Source organism: Salmo salar, chromosome ssa01 (assembly GCF_905237065.1).
Source record: "Salmo salar chromosome ssa01, Ssal_v3.1, whole genome shotgun sequence".
Lineage (NCBI taxonomy): Eukaryota > Metazoa > Chordata > Actinopteri > Salmoniformes > Salmonidae > Salmo > Salmo salar.
Genome location: NC_059442.1, coordinates 114,506,528 through 114,529,404, shown reverse-complemented (window position 1 = coordinate 114,529,404; position 22,877 = coordinate 114,506,528). Strand labels below are relative to the sequence as shown.

General features: G+C 43.4%; 1 protein-coding gene across 7 annotated transcripts in view; it reads left to right on the top strand.

Annotated features, from left to right (window-relative positions):
• LOC106591860 (dedicator of cytokinesis protein 1) overlaps positions 1–22,877 on the top strand; it is a 723,705-nt gene that overhangs the window by 670,467 nt on the left and 30,361 nt on the right. The gene's annotated exons all lie outside the window — the stretch shown is intronic.

The window sequence follows — 22,877 nt, the reverse complement described above, 5'->3', positions numbered from 1 at the left end:
AACGTCCTTGTTTTTGAAAGAAAAGCACGTTTTCTTGTCTATTAAAATAACATCAAATTGATCAGAAATACAGTGTAGACATTGTTAATGTTGTAAATGACTATTGTAACTGGAAACGGCTGATTTGTTATGGAATATCTACATAGGCGTACAGAGGCCCATTATCAGCAACCATCACTCCTGTGTTCCAATGGCACGTTGTGTTAGCTAATCCAAGTTTATCATTTAAAAAGGCTAATTGATCATTAGAAAACCCTTTTGTTAGCACAGCTGAGAACTGTTGTCCTGATTAAAGAAGCAATAAATCTGGCCTTCTTTAGACTAGTTGAGTATCTGGAGCATCAGCATTTGTGGGTTCGATTACAGGCTCAAACTGGCCAGAAACAAATAACTTTCTTCTGAAACTCGTCAGTCTATTCTTGTTCTGAGAAATGAAGGCTATTCCATGCGAGAAATTGCCAAGAAACTGAAGATCTTGTACAACATTCTGTACTACTCCCTTCAAAGAACAGCGCAAACTGTCTCTAACCAGAATAGAAAGAGGAGTGGGAGGCCCCGGTGCACAACTGAGCAAGAGGACAAGTAAATTAGAGTGTCTAGTTTGAGAAACAGACGCCTCACAAGTCGTCAACTAGCAGCTTCATTATATAGTACCCGCAAAACACCAGTGTCAAAGTCAACAGTGAAGAGGTGACTCCGGGATGCTGGCCTTCTAGGCAGAGTTCCTCTGTCCAGTGTCTGTGTTGATTTGCCCATCTTAATCTTTTGTTTTTATTGGTCGCACTGGTTCCTAATCACTTAAATTCTTCATATTGAAGCCAGCCGCACCAATTTTTTTGGAGGAAACACCGTCCAACTGGCGACCAAAGTCAGCTTGCAGGCGCCCGACCCACCACAAGTAGTCGCTAGGCCCCGATGAGACAAGGAAATCCCGACTGGCCCAAACCCTCCCCTAACCCGGAGGACGCTGGGACAATTGTTCGCCGCTCCGTGGGTCTCCCGGTCAGATGCTTACGACCATCTGCCATCCCCGCCCATAATGCACTAACAAAACCGGGACTTACTTCAAGGTAACAGCGCTCACTGTTGTCCCTAGTGGCCAGTTTCCATGTCATCTCCCCATGTCCTCAGACAAGGATGGACGTCAAATACTAACTTGTATCACGGGTGACCTGGCTGATTTTAAAACAATTCCACATGTTAGCTTAGTAGAAACCCAGCCCCGGGACCTTAGACCGTAAGGGGACTGACACTAAGCTGCGTCTTATTCTAACAGTTTTAGAAACTTCAGAGTGTTATCTATCCAATGCTACCAATTATATGCATATCCTAGCTTCTGGGCCTGAGTAACAGGCAGTTTTCTTTGGGCACGTCAGTCATCCGAACTTCCGAACACTGCCCCCTAGCCCAAAGATATTATTAAGACTGACACTAAGCTGCATCTAGGCAACCCATCAGAATGGTTAACCCCATATGTGTACCAGTGGAGGTAGGTGTCACTTTAAATTGGAGGACAGGTTCATTGTAATGGCTGCAATGAAATGAATGGAAAGGTATCTAACACTTTACACTTTACAAGGATCCCGTCCTCTGATTTCTCTCTCCACCAGCCCCCACTGATATGTATGTCTATATACACTGCTCAAAAAAATAAAGGGAACACTAAAATAACACATCCTAGATCTGAATGAATGAAATAATCTTATTAAATACTTTTTTTCTTTACATAGTTGAATGTGCTGACAACAAAATCACACAAAAATAATCAATGGAAATCCAATTTATCAACCCATGGAGGTCTGGATTTGGAGTCACACTCAAAATTAAAGTGGAAAAAAACACTACAGGCTGATCCAACTTTGATGTAATGTCCTTAAAACAAGTCAAAATGAGGCTCAGTAGTGTGTGTGGCCTCCACGTGCCTGTATGACCTCCCTACAACGCCTGGGCATGCTCCTGGTGAGGTGGCGGATGGTCTCCTGAGGGATCTCCTCCCAGACCTGGACTAAAGCATCCAACTCCTGGACAGTCTGTGGTGCAATGTGGCGTTGGTGGATGGAGCGAGACATGATGTCCCAGATGTGCTCAATTGGATTCAGGTCTGGGGAACGGGCGGGCCAGTCCATAGCATCAATGCCTTCCTCTTGCAGGAACTGCTGACACACTCCAGCCACATGAGGTCTAGCATTGTCTTGCATTAGGAGGAACCCAGGGCCAACCGCACCAGCATATGGTCTCACAAGGGGTCTGAGGATCTCATCTCGGTACCTAATGGCAGTCAGGCTACCTCTGGCGAGCACATGGAGGGCTGTGCGGCCCCCCAAAGAAATGCCACCCCACACCATCACTGACCCACCACCAAACCGGTCATGCTGGAGGATGTTGCAGGCAGCAGAACGTTCTCCACGGCATCTCCAGACTCTGTCACGTCGGTCACATGTGCTCAGTGTGAACCTGCTTTCATCTGTGAAGAGCACAGGGCGCCAGTGGCGAATTTGCCAATCTTGGTGTTCTCTGGCAAATGCCAAACGTCCTGCACGGTGTTGGGCTGTAAGCACAACCCCCACCTGTGGATGTCGGGCCCTCATACCACCCTCATTGAGTCTGTTTCTGACCGTTTGATCAGACACATGCACATTTGTGGCCTGCTGGAGGTCATTTTGCAGGGCTCTGGCAGTGCTCCTCCTGCTCCTCCTTGCACAAAGGCGGAGGTAGCGGTCCTGCTGCTGGGTTGTTGCCCTCCTACGGCCTCCTCCACATCTCCTGATGTACTGGCCTGTCTCCTGGTAGCGCCTCCATGCTCTGGACACTACGCTGACAGACACAGCAAACCTTCTTGCCACAGCTCGCATTGATGTGCCATCCTGGATGAGCTGCACTACCTGAGCCACTTGTGTGGGTTGTGGACTCCGTCTCATGCTACCACTAGAGTGAAAGCACCGCCAGCGTTCAAAAGTGACCAAAACATCAGCCAGGAAGTATAGGAACTGAGAAGTGGTCTGTGGTCACCACCTGCAGAACCACTCCTTTATTGGGGGTGTCTTGCTAATTGCCTATAATTTCCACCTGTTGTCTATTCCATTTGCACAACAGCATGTGAAATTTATTGTCAATCAGTGTTGCTTCCTAAGTGGACAGTTTGATTTCACAGAAGTGTGATTGACTTGGAGTTACATTGTGTTGTTTAAGTGTTCCCTTTATTTTTTTGAGCAGTGTAGTATAAAACCTGCCTTTCCCTATTGTCTGAACAATAAACTGGGAGGATGGCGATTACTGTGTATGTTGTATATGTCATGGCGTTTTCTTCTGGCCCTGTGGACACCAGTGTAAAAACACTGCAGCAGAACAATGTCTCTGAAGAGGGTTATCTATTTTGAGAACAGAACACACAGGCTATGCCGTGCGTGAAAAGCCTTATCCCGTAGCTAATAGGTAATTGCCTGAGGTTACTCGGGCAAAAAAAACTAGTTTAGCTTTGAAAACCAGATTGAAAAAACATTGTGTCACAGATTGATTCTAACTGGGCCGTATGTAAGAATAGGATATGAATGTGAAAAGTGTGTAAATACTATTTTTGTTGTCTATTATTTCCTATATATACAGTGCCTTCAGAAAGCATTCAGACCCTTTGACTTTTTCCACATTTTTTAACGTTACAGCCTTATTCTAAAATGGATTAGATTTTTTTTAATCTCATCAATCTACACACAATACCCCATAATGAAAAAGCAAAAACAGGTTTTTAGAAAAGTTTGCAAATGTATTAAAAATTAAAAGAACTGATACCTTATTTACATAAATAAATATTCAGACGCTTTGCTATGAAACTTGAAATTGAGCTCAGGTGCCTCCTGTTTCAATTGATCATCTTTAAGATGTTTCTCCAGCTTGATTGGAGTCCACCTGTGGTAAATTCAATTAATTGGACATGATTTGGAAAGGCACACACCTGTCTATATAAGGTCCCACAGTTGCCAGTGCATGTCAGAGCAAAAACCAAGCCATGAGGTCGAAGAACAAAATGTGGAAAGGAGTGAATACTTTCCAAAGGCACTGTAACTTTTATTTTAATGTTTAATTTAGAATTGTATGAGTTCTGTAGAGTTCTGAAGCATTCTATAGTTCTGAAGCATTCTATAGTTCTGAAGCATTCTATAGTTCTGAAGCATTCTATAGTTTTGAAGCATTCTATAGTTCTAAAGCGTTCTACAGTTCTAAAGCATTCTACAGTTTTAAAGCATTCTTTAGTTCTGAAGCATTCTATAGTTCTGAAACATTCTATAGTTCTGAAGCGTTCTATAGTTTTGAAGCATTCTATAGTTCTGAAACATTCTATAGTTTTGAAGCATTCTATAGTTTTGAAGCATTCTATAGTTTTGAAGCATTCTATAGTTTTGAAGCATTCTATAGTTTTGAAGCATTCTACAGTTTTGAAGCATTCTACAGTTCTAAAGCGTTCTATAGTTCTATTGCATTCTGCAGTTTTAAAGCATTCTACACTTTTAAAGCATTCTATTCCAAAGTTAAAGTTTGGAATGAAACCGGTGAGTAAAATAACAGCATGGTTCTGCTGCCTGCTCTGCACCCTCAGAAAGCCTGGAGGGAGTGTTTACACACTGACACACACGGCAGAGCTTTAATCAGCTCATTGTAGCACAGCCTCTGAGATCAATAACCTTCTCTCCTTCTTTCCCTTCCCTCTCCCCCCTCTTCCTTCCCTCTCCCCCTCTTCCTTCCCTCTCCCCCCTCTTCCTTCCCTCTCCCCCTCTTCCTTCCCTCTCCCCCCTCTTCCTTCCCTCTCCCCCCTCTTCCTTCCCTCTCCCCCCTCTTCCTTCCCTCTCCCCCCTCTTCCTTCTATCTCCCTCTTCTCTTCCTTCTATCTCCCTCTCCTCTTCTCTTCCTTCTCTCTCCCTCTCTTCTCTTTCACACCATCTTTGTTCCTGGGAATATTGTGATGGCCGTGGGGAATGAAACCAGCTCTAATGTTCCGGTTTTTAACTGTCCAAATATAAACCTGGTGTCAGGAATGCTGTATCGATCTATAGAGAAACACGAAAGGGCATTTTGTTATTCCAGGGAATCCACAGCGTATATATATATACACACACACATACCATTTGTTATTTCAGCTAATGATACACAGAATGTTCCATGCCTGCTTTAGTGTATGGTTGTTCACTAATTGGTTGTGTACTGGAAATACAGCAGGCTATGACGCACACACACACACCCACTAGTGCTCAGCGATGAAATGAAATGTCGGTTCTTTTTTGGTTTTTTAACAAGTAAATGACCGACGTCGGTTTAAATTATTTAAATTCCATTTGTTTTTGTTTTCTGTGAGCTTGATGGTCAGTTCCTGTAGAGATAAATCAGATCAATCCTGAACTGTGCCATGTAGTAGAGAATTGTAGTTTCTGTAGAGATAAATCAGATCAATCCTGAACTGTGCCATGTAGTAGAGAATTGTAGTTTCTGTAGAGATAAATCAGATCAATCCTGAACTGTGCCATGTAGTAGGGAGTTGTAGTTTCCAACAGGCCAATATTCAACATAGTTTAGAGCAGAAAAAGTGGTAATTAACTATAATGACCATGTACTCCCGCTTAAAACCCTTTGACGCCTACAATCACATATTTGTGATCATTTTTCAGTGGTCCCTGCAGCATACCATCGCAAACATGTGATTGGACAGAACATCAACAGAACGTATGATGTAACAAACGTGTGTAAACAGCATTGTTGTCTGAAATGTTTTTCGCCGATGGGAAAGAAAGGTCTTATTCCTCAATTCTACTTTTTATTGTAAAAGATAAATGTGAACTTCATCATCCAAGCATCAAACAGAACACATCCACAGCCTAACTCATTCCATTAACCAGTTTAAATAACAGGTTGCGCTTACAAACAAAAACAAACATAAATTGGCGACCTAACAGCTAGACTTGTTTGCAATGTTACTACATCTCTGGTGAGTAGAAGGGAGAAATGTAATATTGTTTAGAAAAAGAGATGCGTGTCAGCTAAGCTAACAGGAGCTAAATTCTTTATGATGGCAGCCATTTTGGTTATGTTTGACAACCGAAAAAAACTCCCTAATCCCAGAATGCCATTCACTATAAAATGCAAATAAACAAAGTCAAAGATGGCTGCACCCATTGCATGAAAAATATTAACTTAGTTTGGCCACCTTTCATCATATTACAAATCTTCGATATACAGTCGTGGCCAAAAGTTTTGAGAATGACACAAATATTAATTTCCACAAAGTTTGCTGCTTCAGTGTCTTTAGATATTTTTGTCAGATGTTACTTTGGAATACTGAAGTATAATTACAAGCATTTCATAAGTGTCAAAGGCTTTTATTGACAATTACATGAAGTTGATGCAAAGAGTCAATATTTGCAGTGTTGACCCTTCTTTTTCAAGACCTCTGCAATCCGCCCTGGCATGCTGTCAATTAACTTCTGGGCCACATCCTGACTGATGGCAGCCCATTCTTGCATAATCAATGCTTGGAGTTTGTCAGAATTTGTGGGTTTTTGTTTTGTCCACTTGCCTCTTGAGGATTAACCACAAGTTCTCAATGGGATTAAAGTCTGGGGAGTTTCCTGGCCATGGACCCAAAATATCGATGTTTTGTTCCTCGAGCCACTTAGTTATCACTTTTGCCTAATGGCAAGGTGCTCCATCATGCTGGAAAAGGCGTTGTTCGTCACCAAACTGTTCCTGGATGGTTGGGAGAAGTTACTCTCGGAGGATGTGTTGGTACCATTCTTTATTCATGGCTGTGTTCTTAGGCAAAATTGTGAGTGAGCCCACTCCCTTGGCTGAGAAGCAACCCCACACATGAATGGTCTCAGGATGCTTTACTGTTGGCATGACACAGGACTGATGGTAGCGCTCACCTTGTCTTCTCCAGACAAGCTTTTTTCCGGATGCCCCAAACAATCGGAAAGGGGATTCATCAGAGAAAATGACTTTACCCCAGTCCTCAGCAGTCCAATCCCTGTACCTTTTGCAGAATATCAGTCTGTCCCTGGTGTTTTTCCTGGAGAGAAGTGGCTTCTTTGCTGCCCTTCTTGACACCAGGCCATCCTCCAAAAGTATTTGCCTCACTGTGCGTGCAGATGCACTCACACCTGCCTGCTGCCATTCCTGAAAAAGCTCTGTACTGGTGGTGCACCAATCCCGCAGCTGAATCAACTTTAGGAGACGGTCCTGGCGCTTGCTGGACTTTCTTGGGCGCTCTGAAGCCTTCTTCACAACAATTGAACCGCTCTCCTTGAAGTTCTTGATGATCCGATAAATGGTTGATTTAGGTGCAGTCTTACTGGCAGCAATATCCTTGCCTGTGAAGCCCTTTTTGTACAAAGCAATGATGATGGCACGTGTTTCCTTGCAGGTAACCATGGTTGACAGAGGAAGAACAATAATTCCAAGCACCACCCTCCTTTTGAAGCTTCCAGTCTGTTATACAAACTCAATCAGCATGACAGAGTGATCTCCAGCCTTGTCCTCGTCAACACTCACACCTGTGTTAACGAGAGAATCACTGACATGATGTCAGCTGGTCCTCTTGTGGCAGGGCTGAAATGCAGTGGAAATGTTTTTTGGGGGTTCAGTTCATTTGCATGGCAAAGAGGGACTTTGCAATTAATTGCAATTCCTTTGATCACTCTTCATAACATTCTGTAGTATATGCAAATTGCCATCATACAAACTGAGGCAGCAGACTTTGTGAAAATTAATATTTGTGTCATTCTCAAAACTTTTTGCCATGAATGTACTTATTACAGTCGGGTTGGCAGATTTTGGTTAAACCATTTTATAGAGGTTTGTGGGAGAGTTCATTTCATTTGTGGGGGATTTTAAGTCCATGGAGGGTAGAAATGGGGGAAGGTATCGTGGGGGGATACGATGCAGGAAATATTACTATGATGGGGGATTTATCAATGAATTGGGGGCAAACACAGGAGAAGATTATAAGCTACATAAAACTCCTTGAAAGGGGGGTCTGACCTGGCAACCCTGAGTAACAATAGTTACATTCTAAGTCAGTCGAGGGAACCATTCCTTCATCTCGTTTTGTTAAAACGTCTTTGGTCTGACAGACATTTCCGTGACAACCAGAATGCGTTGTATGATGTCAACAAATATGGCGTCACACTGCTAGCACACTGTTCTAGTAGTGTTGTCTACTACTTCTATGGTGTGCTAGAGTAGAAACGACAACACCATGTACAGAAACTATAATGAGCATGTGTTTGATAGGAACAGTTATTATTAGTATTAGTAGTAGTAAGGAAAACAACAATGAAGGTAATGTGGGCGCCAGAAGGAAAATGTGCCGGGGGGGGGGGCGAGTTTGTGCAAGTACTTTATCTGGGGAAACACTGGGGGAGTGCTTGGACTCTCGTCAAAGAGAGAAGTTTGTCCGCCTCAAGCATAAATTGGAAATCTTTGACTTCAGTGCATTCAAAACAACTGGGAACTCTGGAGGAAAAAATTTGCTCCAACTAGGAAAAATCATTTTGAACGATCATCCAACTCGGAATTCCAACTCGGGAACTCAGGCCTCTTTTCTAGAGCTCCGACTTTCCGACCTGAAGATCACTGACGTCATGATTTTACCTTGTATTTTTCCAAGTTCCCAGTTGTTTTGAACACGGCATAACTGCCCTGTTGCATAACAATCACATTTTGGAACAGTGAGGGCATTCTGACATCACACACATAAAACATTATTTTAAAAAAAATGGAACTCACGAGTGAAAAGTTTAAACTTGTCTGGTCTGTACGGAGACACGGAGAACACGGAGAGACGGAGAACACGGAGACACGGAGAACACAACATCCAGAGGGGTAGCATGCAGTTGATCTAAGATTGATAGTTGGTATTAAATGTCTTATTTACTTTGAAGAACTAGTTAAATAGTGATTATGTCAGAGAGCTTAGACAGCAGTCCGATATGAGATGGTGACTTGGAATTAAATAATAGTCATCAAATATATATTTATTTTTTACTAAAATAATGTGAATAAATTATGGTTAATAAGTGATAAGCAGTAATGGACAAACACTACCATCATGGGACTTTTAATTCATTATTTTATTCTGTGTCGTTACAGCATTCAACCCACATAATGTATAGTGCATTTAATGTATAAAAAAAGATCAACATTGAAACCCGATATCCGTGATAATTATTATATAATCGGACCGAAACCGAACCAACCCTCTAAAAGCTCTAATTGCTCAACACACACTCACTCACACACACACACTCTCTCCATCTCTCTCTCTCTCTGTCTCTCTCCATCTCTCTCTCTCTCTCTCTTCAAGACTCTGTCATAGGATGTTCCCCCGTCAGTTACTTGTCGAGGGGAAATTATTTCAATTGGTTTGTTTTCTTCTACATCAGAATAGATGATTGTTGTGTTTTACCATTTCTTGCTGAGCCCTTGAATAGTAATAGAATGTGAACAGTCTCCTCTAGAAGAAAGTAGATGTCTACCTCGTTCTCTAGGTGACTCATACAGAGTAGAAATCTACCTCGTTCCCTAGGTGACTCATACAGAGTAGATGTCTACCTCGTTCTCTAGGTGACTCATACAGAGTAGATGTCTACCTCGTTCCCTAGGTGACTCATACAGAGTAGATGTCTACCTCGTTCTCTAGGTGACTCATACAGAGTAGATGTCTACCTCGTTCCCTAGGTGACTCATACAGAGTAGATGTCTACCTCGTTCCCTAGGTGACTCATACAGAGTAGACGTCTACCTCGTTCCCTAGGTGACTCATACAGAGTAGATGTCTACCTCGTTCCCTAGGTGACTCATACAGAGTAGATGTCTACCTCGTTCTCTAGGTGACTCATACAGAGTAGAAACCTACCTCGTTCCCTAGGTGACTCATACAGAGTAGATGTCTACCTCGTTCTCTAGGTGACTCATACAGAGTAGATGTCTACCTCGTTCCCTAGGTGACTCATACAGAGTAGATGTCTACCTCGTTCCCTAGGTGACTCATACAGAGTAGATGTCTACCTCGTTCCCTAGGTGACTCATACAGAGTAGATGTCTACCTCGTTCCCTAGGTGACTCATACAGAGTAGATGTCTACCTCGTTCCCTAGGTGACTCATACAGAGTAGAAGTCTACCTCGTTCTCTAGGTGACTCATACAGAGTAGATGTCTACCTCGTTCCCTAGGTGACTCATACAGAGTAGATGTCTACCTCGTTCCCTAGGTGACTCATACAGAGTAGATGGCTACCTCGTTCCCTAGGTGACTCATACAGAGTAGGTGTCTACCTCGTTCCCTAGGTGACTCATACAGAGTAGATGTCTACCTCGTTCCCTAGGTGACTCATACAGAGTAGATGGTCTACCTCGTTCCCTAGGTGACTCATACAGAGTAGATGACTACCTCGTTCCCTAGGTGACTCATACAGAGTAGATGTCTACCTCGTTCCCTAGGCTAGGTGACTCATACAGAGTAGATGTCTACCACGTTCCCTAGGCTAGGTGACTCATACAGAGTAGATGTCTACCTCGTTCCCTAGGCTAGGTGACTCATACAGAGTAGATGACTACCTCGTTCCCTAGGCTAGGTGACTCATACAGAGTAGATGACTACCTCATTCCCTAGGCTAGGTGACTCATAGAGAGTAGATGACTACCTCGTTCCCTAGGCTAGGTGACTCATACAGAGTAGATGTCTACCTCGTTCCCTAGGCAAGGTGACTCATACAGAGTAGATGACTACCTCGTTCCCTAGGCTAGGTGACTCATACAGAGTAGATGACTACCTCGTTCCCTAGGCTAGGTGACTCATACAGAGTAGATGACTACCTCGTTCCCTAGGCTAGGTGACTCATACAGAGTAGATGACTACCTCGTTCCCTAGGCTAGGTGACTCATACAGAGTAGATGACTACCTCGTTCCCTATGCTAGGTGACTCATACAGAGTAGATGACTACCTCGTTCCCTAGGCTAGGTGACTCATACAGAGTAGACGTCTACCTCGTTCCCTAGGCTAGGTGACTCATACAGAGTAGATGACTACCTCGTTCCTTAGGCTAGGTGACTCATACAGAGTAGATGACTACCTCATGCCCTAGGCAAGGTGACTCATACAGAGTAGATGACTACCTCGTTCCCTAGGCTAGGTGACTCATACAGAGTAGACGACTACCTCGTTCCCTAGGCTAGGTGACTCATACAGAGTAGATGTCTACCTCGTTCCCTAGGCTAGGTGACTCATACAGAAATATATTTATATTATCTCCATTCACGCACACACACAGAGACACACACACATAGAGACACAGAGGCATGTACACTCGCACTCACACACACACACAGAGAGAGACACACACACATAGAGACACAGAGGCATGCACACTTGCACCCACACACACACATAGAGACACACACACATAGAGACACAGACGCATAGAGACACAGAGGAATGCACTCTCACGCTCAAACACACACACATTTAGCGTCATTTTATTTTTAGAGCATTGACATGCTCGGCATATCTTCCTCCTGGTATCTCTGTGGAGTCCTAACCTCTTTTGCAATGTACCTTCAGAAAATAATATTCTTCTGAGTTGACAGATTTGGGGTGGAAGTTTCTCTTTTCCCCTCCAATTAGAATTTTGCAAAGTGTGCTGTTGACTTTCCCTCTGTTTGACTTTGACGTGATTTTAGTCATCTGAGTGGTTGATGAAGGACCGTTAATACTGTGACAGTTTCCTGTTGTGCAGGTGGTTTAGTCATCTGAGTGGTTGATGAAGGACCGTTAATACTGTGACAGTTTCCTGTTGTGCAGGTGGTTTAGTCATCTGAGTGGTTGATGAAGGACCGTTAATACTGTGACAGTTTCCTGTTGTGCAGGTGGTTTAGTCATCTGAGTGGTTGATGAAGGACCGTTAATACTGTGACAGTTTCCTGTTGTGCAGGTGGTTTAGTCATCTGAGTGGTTGATGAAGGACCGTTAATACTGTGACAGTTTCCTGTTGTGCAGGTGGTTTATTGGGGTCAGATGATGTCACATGTGCTTCTATCCGTCTCACGTAGCAGAAGTGCTGCTGGGTAATACACTGAACGACACGTTCACTTTCAGAATGAGGAAGTTGGAGGGACAGTAATGTAATTTAGTCTACATGTACAACAATTGATTGATTGATTGATTGATTTATTAACAGGGATACTACACTTCCTTTTAGAGGAGGTGTACCCTACAACAAGTAGGGTATATACCTACTACCTTACTTGTTGTAGGGCACATGAGGGTTCAAGTCTTGCTGTCTATTTTCAAAGATCTCTTCTTGTTGAAGAGACAGTATATTACCCAGGAAGATCTCCTCTTGTTGAAGAGACAGTATATTACCCAGGAAGATCTCCTCTTGTTGAAGATACAGTATATTACCCAGGAAGATCTCCTCTTGTTGAAGAGACAGTATATTACCAGGAAGATCTCCTCTTGTTGAAGAGACAGTATATTACCAGGAAGATCTCCTCTTGTTGAAGAGACAGTATATTACCAGGAAGATCTCCTCTTGTTGAAGAGACAGTATATTACCAGGAAGATCTCCTCTTGTTGAAGAGACAGTATATTACCCAGGAAGATCTCCTCTTGTTGAAGAGACAGTATATTACCAGGAAGATCTCCTCTTGTTGAAGAGACAGTATATTACCAGGAAGATCTCCTCTTGTTGAAGAGACAGTATATTACCCAGGAAGATCTCCTCTTGTTGAAGAGACAGTATATTACCCAGGAAGATCTCCTCTTGTTGAAGAGACAGTATATTACCCAGGGAGATCTTCTCTTGTTGAAGAGACAGTATATTACCAAGAGTTCCTCCTCTGTTTCATTGCCTCTGCTTTGTTTATTTAATTGAGTGTTAGAATCTTTTCGGCCACAAATAAGAGACAGAGTGTCTGAGCTGGACAGCACAGCATGTCAGAAGAAATAATACACCTCACTTCACTGCTTTAGTTTTAGTCAGCGTTTAAACAGAAACACCAGGTCAGACACCTCACTTCACTGCTTTAGTTTTAGTCAGCGTTTAAACAGAAACACCAGGTCAGACACCTCACTTCACTGCTTTAGTTTTAGTCAGCGTTTAAACAGAAACACCAGGTCAGACACCCCACTTCACTGCTTTAGTTTTAGTCAGCGTTTAAACAGAAACACCAGGTCAGACACCCCACTTCACTGCTTTAGTTTTAGTCAGCGTTTAAACAGAAACACCAGGTCAGACACCTCACTTCACTGCTTTAGTTTTAGTCAGCGTTTAAACAGAAACACCAGGTCAGACACCTCACTTCACTGCTTTAGTTTTAGTCAGCGTTTAAACAGAAACACCAGGTCAGACACCTCACTTCACTGCTTTAGTTTTAGTCAGCGTTTAAACAGAAACACCAGGTCAGACACCCCACTTCACTGCTTTAGTTTTAGTCAGCGTTTAAACAGAAACACCAGGTCAGACACCCCACTTCACTGCTTTAGTTTTAGTCAGCGTTTAAACAGAAACACCAGGTCAGACACCCCACTTCACTGCTTTAGTTTTAGTCAGCGTTTAAACAGAAACACCAGGTCAGACACCCCACTTCACTGCTTTAGTTTTAGTCAGCGTTTAAACAGAAACACCAGGTCAGACACCCCACTTCACTGCTTTAGTTTTAGTCAGCGTTTAAACAGAAACACCAGGTCAGACACCCCACTTCACTGCTTTAGTTTTAGTCAGCGTTTAAACAGAAACACCAGGTCAGACACCTCACTTCACTGCTTTAGTTTTAGTCAGCGTTTAAACAGAAACACCAGGTCAGACACCTCACTTCACTGCTTTAGTTTTAGTCAGCGTTTAAACAGAAACACCAGGTCAGACACCTCACTTCACTGCTTTAGTTTTAGTCAGCGTTTAAACAGAAACACCAGGTCAGACACCTCACTTCACTGCTTTAGTTTTAGTCAGCGTTTAAACAGAAACACCAGGTCAGACACCTCACTTCACTGCTTTAGTTTTAGTCAGCGTTTAAACAGAAACACCAGGTCAGACACCCCACTTCACTGCTTTAGTTTTAGTCAGCGTTTAAACAGAAACACCAGGTCAGACACCTCACTTCACTGCTTTAGTTTTAGTCAGCGTTTAAACAGAAACACCAGGTCAGACACCTCACTTCACTGCTTTAGTTTTAGTCAGCGTTTAAACAGAAACACCAGGTCAGACACCCACTTCACTGCTTTAGTTTTAGTCAGCGTTTAAACAGAAACACCAGGTCAGACACCTCACTTCACTGCTTTAGTTTTAGTCAGCGTTTAAACAGAAACACCAGGTCAGACACCCCACTTCACTGCTTTAGTTTTAGTCAGCGTTTAAACAGAAACACCAGGTCAGACACCCCACTTCACTGCTTTAGTTTTAGTCAGCGTTTAAACAGAAACACCAGGTCAGACACCTCACTTCACTGCTTTAGTTTTAGTCAGCGTTTAAACAGAAACACCAGGTCAGACACCTCACTTCACTGCTTTAGTTTTAGTCAGCGTTTAAACAGAAACACCAGGTCAGACACCTCACTTCACTGCTTTAGTTTTAGTCAGCGTTTAAACAGAAACACCAGGTCAGACACCCCACTTCACTGCTTTAGTTTTAGTCAGCGTTTAAACAGAAACACCAGGTCAGACACCCTCACTTCACTGCTTTAGTTTTAGTCAGCGTTTAAACAGAAACACCAGGTCAGACACCTCACTTCACTGCTTTAGTTTTAGTCAGCGTTTAAACAGAAACACCAGGTCAGACACCCCACTTCACTGCTTTAGTTTTAGTCAGCGTTTAAACAGAAACACCAGGTCAGACACCCCACTTCACTGCTTTAGTTTTAGTCAGCGTTTAAACAGAAACACCAGGTCAGACACCTCACTTCACTGCTTTAGTTTTAGTCAGCGTTTAAACAGAAACACCAGGTCAGACACCTCACTTCACTGCTTTAGTTTTAGTCAGCGTTTAAACAGAAACACCAGGTCAGACACCTCACTTCACTGCTTTAGTTTTAGTCAGCGTTTAAACAGAAACACCAGGTCAGACACCCCACTTCACTGCTTTAGTTTTAGTCAGCGTTTAAACAGAAACACCAGGTCAGACACCTCACTTCACTGCTTTAGTTTTAGTCAGCGTTTAAACAGAAACACCAGGTCAGACACCCCACTTCACTGCTTTAGTTTTAGTCAGCGTTTAAACAGAAACACCAGGTCAGACACCCCACTTCACTGCTTTAGTTTTAGTCAGCGTTTAAACAGAAACACCAGGTCAGACACCTCACTTCACTGCTTTAGTTTTAGTCAGCGTTTAAACAGAAACACCAGGTCAGACACCTCACTTCACTGCTTTAGTTTTAGTCAGCGTTTAAACAGAAACACCAGGTCAGACACCTCACTTCACTGCTTTAGTTTTAGTCAGCGTTTAAACAGAAACACCAGGTCAGACACCCCACTTCACTGCTTTAGTTTTAGTCAGCGTTTAAACAGAAACACCAGGTCAGACACCCCACTTCACTGCTTTAGTTTTAGTTAGCATTTAAACAGAAACACCAGGTCAGACACCCCACTTCACTGCTTTAGTTTTAGTCAGCGTTTAAACAGAAACACCAGGTCAGACACCTCACTTCACTGCTTTAGTTTTAGTCAGCGTTTAAACAGATACACCAGGTCAGACGCGTTTCCTCCTGCCATTGCCGTAGTGACAGTGATTTACAGTTCTCTTCTGTTGTGGTAACTTGGTTTCACAGTAACTTTATGCAGTTTCTGCTAACATGGCCCCCCTTTTGTCTCCTGAACACAATACAATAGAGGCAGGATACTTGTCCACATGGTTAAACATGTATTTAATGTAGTAAAAATGACATTAACTCATTTTGGAAGAAATTAGCAGTTAGTGCCTGTTTGCTTGGGAGGGCAGCACAGGATGAACATGCAGTAATATAATAATAATGTGTCATTTAGCAGACTCTTTCATCCAAAGTGTTATACGTTTTACACACGGATGGTCCTGGGAATCGAACTCATTATCACGGCGTTGCAAGAGTCATTCTACCAACTGAGCTACAGAAGACCCACAGGAACATGACAAATAGCACATTATCTGTAAACCTATCATAGACAGCATTATGGGTCAGTGTAGTTACTGTAGATAGACAGCATATGGATCAGTGTAGTTACTGTAAATAGACTGCATATGGGTCGGTGTAGTTACTGTAAATAGACAGCATATGGGTCGGTGTAGTTACTGTAGATAGACAGCATATGGATCAGTGTAGTTACTGTAAATAGACAGCATATGGGTCAGTGTAGTTACTGTAGATAGACAGCATATGGGTCGGTGTAGTTACTGTAAATAGACAGCATATGGGTCGGTGTAGTTACTGTAGATAGACAGCATATGGATCAGTGTAGTTACTGTAAATAGACAGCATATGGGTCAGTGTAGTTACTGTAGATAGACAGCATATGGGTCGGTGTAGTTACTGTAAATAGACAGCATATGGGTCGGTGTAGTTACTGTAGATAGACAGCATTATGGGTCAGTGAAGTTACTGTAGATAGACAGCATATGGATCAGTGTAGTTACTGTAAATAGACAGCATATGGGTCGGTGTAGTTACTGTAGATAGACAGCATATGGGTCGGTGTAGTTACTGTAGATAGACAGCATATGGGTCAGTGTAGTTACTGTAAATAGACAGCATATGGGTCAGTGTAGTTACTGTAAGTAGACAGCATATGGTTCAGTGTAGTTACTGTAAATAGACAGCATTATGGGTCAGTGTAGTTACTGTAAATAGACAGCATTATGGGTCAGTGTAGTTACTGTAAATAGACAGCATTATGGGTCAGTGTAGTTACTGTAGATAGACAGCATATGGGTCGGTGTAGTTACTGTAAATAGACAGCATATGGGTCAGTGTAGTTACTGATAGACAGCATATGGCTCGGTGTAGTTACTGTAAATAGACAGCATATGGGTCAGTGTAGTTACTGTAAATAGACAGCATATGGGTCAGTGTAGTTACTGTAGAACATGGGATCATAGAAACACTGGAGTAGAACAGCAGGATGTGGCCAGGGCGGATTGCAGAGGTCTTGAAAAGAACGGTCAACACTGCAAATATTGACTCTTTGCATCAACTTCATGTAATTGTCAATAAAAGCCTTTGACACTTATGAAATGCTTGTACTTATACTTCAGTATTCCATAGTAACATCTGACAAAAATATCTAAAGACATTGAAGCAGCAAACTTTATGGAAATTAATATTTGTGACATTCTCAACTTTTGGCCACGACTGTATACTCTACTACCCTGTACTAATACTAGAGTACAGTAGAGCAGCTTAGTTATACTACAGTATACTGTACTACCCTGTACTAGTACTAGAGTACAGGACAGCATCAGTTCATAGCAGTAGAAGCAGGACAGTATAGTTAAGTGAAGCAGTAGTTACAGTACCGTACACCCTTCCCATAGTGCACTACTGTTGACCAGGGCCCTTAGGGTGAAAGGGTGATATTTGGTTCACATACCTAATCCTCAAGCTGAGCAGGGTCCATAATGTGTCCAATCAGAAACCCTCTGTATCACGGGTCCTCTGAGGTCATTTACCTTCGTGTACCAAGTGGTATTGTGTTGGCGTTACCAGGCCAACTATATGTGTAGAGTCAGATTAAAGGCCTGTCTCAGCATCATGAGGTGTTATGGAATGTGTTGGCGTTGCCAGGCCAAACCATATGTGTAGAGTCAGATTAAAGGCCTGTCTCAGCATCATGAGGTGTTATGGAATGTGTTGGCGTTGCCAGGCCAAACCATATGTGTAGAGTCAGATTAAAGGCCTGTCTCAGCATCATGAGGTGTTATGGAATGTGTTGGCGTTGCCAGGCCAAACCATATGTGTAGAGTCAGATTAAAGGCCTGTCTCAGCATCATGAGGTGTTATGGAATGTGTTGGCGTTGCCAGGCCAAACCATATGTGTAGAGTCAGATTAAAGGCCTGTCTCAGCATCATGAGGTGTTATGGAATGTGTTGGCGTTGCCAGGCCAAACCATATGTGTAGAGTCAGATTAAAGGCCTGTCTCAGCATCATGAGGTGTTATGGAATGTGTTGGCGTTGCCAGGCCAAACCATATGTGTAGAGTCAGATTAAAGGCCTGTCTCAGCATCATGAGGTGTTATGGAATGTGTTGGCGTTGCCAGGCCAAACCATATGTGTAGAGTCAGATTAAAGGCCTGTCTCAGCATCATGAGGTGTTATGGAATGTGTTGGCGTTGCCAGGCCAAACCATATGTGTAGAGTCAGATTAAAGGCCTGTCTCAGCATCATGAGGTGTTATGGAATGTGTTGGCGTTGCCAGGCCAAACCATATGTGTAGAGTCAGATTAAAGGCCTGTCTCAGCATCATGAGGTGTTATGGAATGTGCAGGTCTTCTATCTGCGGTAACCTAACAGGATTCTGTCACCTAGGGTAATCGTATTCTAATCTGTTGCCATGCCACCACTGTGCTGTTATATCATCCTCTTCCTGATGATGATACTATAAAAAGACACGGGTATCCTGGGAAACGGTGTGGATCTTGCCACAGCACTTTCTCTCCTTCAAGCTCTCTCTCTGTCTCCTTCGCTCTCTATTTTTCTCACCTTTTCTCTTTCCCCCATCACTCTTTCTCTATTTAACTTTCCCTCTCTCACTCTTCCCCTCCTCTCTTTTTCTCCACCCTTTCCCCCTCCCTCCTCTCCTACTTTCTCTGTGTTGCTCTTTCCCCTACTCCCTCTCTATCCACCCTTTCCCCCCACCTCCCTTAATTTCTCTCTCTCTGTCTCTGTCTCTCTCTGTCTCTGTCTCTCTTGTGTGTGTCTCTCTCTGTGTGTGTCTCTCTCTGTGTGTGTCTCGCTGTGTGTGTCTCGCTGTCTCTCTCTCTGTCTGTGTCTCTCTCTCTGTCTCTGTCTCTCTCTGTGTCTCTCTCTCTGTCTCTCTGTGTGTCTCTCTCTCCTGTCTCTGTCTCTCTCTCCTCTCTCTGTCTTCCTGTGGTGATGATGAAGGTGGTTAATATCAGAGGAGGGTGACTGTAAAGCCTCATCTCATCCATCTTCATATAGCGGAGAAGCTTTTACTGTAGTTTGTGTAACAGAACACATCAACAAACAGTCCACTGCTTTGTGACGTCCCGAAGATAAACCTCTGTCTCTGTAAGGTCAACCCTATAGGCCAGCCCTGTCCATCATCACACATGTGGCCCTTTGTATTAGTTGAGTCAGTAGCAACTCCCCCACACGCTGTTACCTCTGACCACTGTAGCACATACATGTCCTTAACATAGAAACATGGGAATATACTACATCTGGAATTGTCAATAAAAAGCATTTGAAAATGACACATTATGTTGTAAAATAGGTCCAGGAACTGTGATAACTGGGTCAGTCTCAATAGTTCCAGGACCTGTTATAACTGGGTCAGTCTCAATAGTTCCAGGACCTGTTATAACTGGGTCAGTCTCAATAGTTCCAGGACCTGTTATAACTGGGTCAGTCTCAATAGTTCCAGGACCTGTTATAACTGGGTCAGTCTCAATAGTTCCAGGACCTGTTATAACTGGGTATGTCTCAATAGTTCCAGGACCTGTTATAACTGGGTCAGTCTCAATAGTTCCAGGACTTGTTATAACTGGGTCAGTCTCAATAGTTCCAGGACCTGTTATAACTGGGTCTGTCTCAATAGTTCCAGGACCTGTTATAATTGGGTAAGTCTCAATAGTTCCAGGACCTGTTATAACTGGGTATGTCTCAATAGTTCCAGGACCTGTTATAACTGGGTCAGTCTTAATAGTTCCAGGACCTGTTATAACTGGGTCAGTCTTAATAGTTCCAGGACCTGTTATAACTGGGTCAGTCTCAATATTTCCAGGACCTGTTATAACTGGGTCAGTCTCAATAGTTCCAGGACCTGTTATAACTGGGTCAGTCTCAATAGTTCCAGGACCTGTTATAACTGGGTCAGTCTCAATAGTTCCAGGACCTGTTTTAACTGGGTCAGTCTCAATAGTTCCAGGACCTGTTATAACTGGGTATGTCTCAATAGTTCCAGGACCTGTTATAACTGGGTATGTCTCAATAGTTCCAGGACCTGTTATAACTGGGTCAGTCTCAAAAGTTCCAGGACCTGTTATAACTGGGTATGTCTCAATAGTTCCAGGACCTGTTATAACTGGGTCAGTCTCAATAGTTCCAGGACCTGTTATAACTGGGTCAGTCTAAATAGTTCCAGGACCTGTTATAACTGGGTATGTCTCAATAGTTCCAGGACCTGTTATAACTGGGTATGTCTCAATAGTTCCAGGACCTGTTATAACTGGGTCAGTCTCAATAGTTCCAGGACCTGTTATAACTGGGTATGTCTCAATAGTTCCAGGACCTGTTATAACTGGGTATGTCTCAATAGTTCCAGGACCTGTTATAACTGGTTATGTCTCAATAGTTCCAAGACCTGTTATAACTGGGTCAGTCTTAATAGTTCCAGGACCTGTTATAACTGGGTCAGTCTCAATAGGGCTCTGTATCTATCTGTGTGTCTGGGCTCTGTATCTATCTCTGTCTGGGCTCTGTATCTATCAGTGTGTCTGGGCTCTGTATCTATCTGTATCTGTCTGGGCTCTGTATCTATCTGTATGTCTGGGCTCTGTATCTATCAGTGTGTCTGGGCTCTGTATCTATCTGTATGTCTGGGCTCTGTATCTATCTGTATGTCTGGGCTCTGTATCTATCTGTATCTGTCTGGGCTCTGTATCTATCTGTATGTCTGGGCTCTGTATCTATCAGTGTGTCTGGGCTCTGTATCTATCAGTGTGTCTGGGCTCTGTATCTATCAGTGTGTCTGGGCTCTGTATCTATCTGTATCTGTCTGGGCTCTGTATCTATCAGTGTGTCTGGGCTCTGTATCTATCAGTATGTCTGGGCTCTGTATCTATCAGTATGTCTGGGCTCTGTATCTATCTGTATCTGTCTGGGCTCTGTATCTATCTGTATGTCTGGGCTCTGTATCTATCAGTGTGTCTGGGCTCTGTATCTATCTGTATGTCTGGGCTCTGTATCTATCAGTGTGTCTGGGCTCTGTATCTATCTGTATCTGTCTGGGCTCTGTATCTATCTGTATGTCTGGGCTCTGTATCTATCTGTATCTGTCTGGGCTCTGTATCTATCAGTATGTCTGGGCTCTGTATCTATCAGTGTGTCTGGGCTCTGTATCTATCAGTGTGTCTGGGCTCTGTATCTATCAGTATGTCTGGGCTCTGTATCTATCAGTATGTCTGGGCTCTGTATCTATCAGTGTGTCTGGGCTCTGTATCTATCTGTATGTCTGGGCTCTGTATCTATCAGTATGTCTGGGCTCTGTATCTATCAGTGTGTCTGGGCTCTGTATCTATCAGTATGTCTGGGCTCTGTATCTATCAGTGTGTCTGGGCTCTGTATCTATCAGTCTGTCTGGGCTCTGTATCTATCTCTGTCTGGGCTCTGTATCTATCAGTGTGTCTGGGCTCTGTATCTATCAGTGTGTCTGGGCTCTGTATCTATCAGTGTGTCTGGGCTCTGTATCTATCTGTATCTGTCTGGGCTCTGTATCTATCAGTGTGTCTGGGCTCTGTATCTATCAGTGTGTCTGGGCTCTGTATCTATCAGTGTGTCTGGGCTCTGTATCTATCAGTGTGTCTGGGCTCTGTATCTATCAGTGTGTCTGGGCTCTGTATCTATCAGTATGTCTGGGCTCTGTATCTATCAGTGTGTCTGGGCTCTGTATCTATCAGTGTGTCTGGGCTCTGTATCTATCAGTGTGTCTGGGCTCTGTATCTATCAGTGTGTCTGGGCTCTGTATCTATCTGTGTGTCTGGGCTCTGTATCTATCTGTGTGTCTGGGCTCTGTATCTATCTGTGTGTCTGGGCTCTGTATCTATCTGTGTGTCTGGGCTCTGTATCTATCTGTGTGTCTGGGCTCTGTATCTATCTGTATCTGTCTGGGCTCTGTATCTATCTGTGTGTCTGGGCTCTGTATCTATCTGTATCTGTCTGGGCTCTGTATCTATCTGTATCTGTCTGGGCTCTGTATCTATCAGTGTGTCTGGGCTCTGTATCTATCAGTGTGTCTGGGCTCTGTATCTATCAGTATGTCTGGGCTCTGTATCTATCTCCTTTGCTAGCCAGTGTTCCCTCTGTATAGTATAGAAGACCACTGCTGTACAAGGCCAGTGTTCCCTCTGTATAGTATAGAAGACTACTGCTGTACAAGGCCAGTGTTCCCTCTGTATAGGAGACTACTGCTGTACAAGGCCAGTGTTCCCTCTGTATAGTAGGAGACTACTGCTGTACAAGGCCAGTGTTCCCTCTGTATAGTATAGAAGACTACTGATGTACAAGGCCAGTGTTCCCTCTGTATAGTATAGAAGACCACTGCTGTACAAGGCCAGTGTTCCCTCTGTATAGTATAGAAGACTACTGCTGTACAAGGCCAGTGTTCCCTCTGTATAGTATAGAAGACTACTGCTGTACAAGGCCAGTGTTCCCTCTGTATAGTATAGGAGACTACTGCTGTACAAGGCCAGTGTTCCCTCTGTATAGTATAGGAGACTACTGCTGTACAAGGCCAGTGTTCCCTCTGTATAGGAGACTACTGCTGTACAAGGCCAGTGTTCCCTCTGTATAGTATAGGAGACTAGAACACTCAGAGGACTTGTATAGGTTAATGCAGACATTATCCCCTCTCTCTCTCTCTCTCTCTCTCTCTCTCTCTCTCTCTCTCTCTCTCTCTCTCTCTCTCACACTCTTT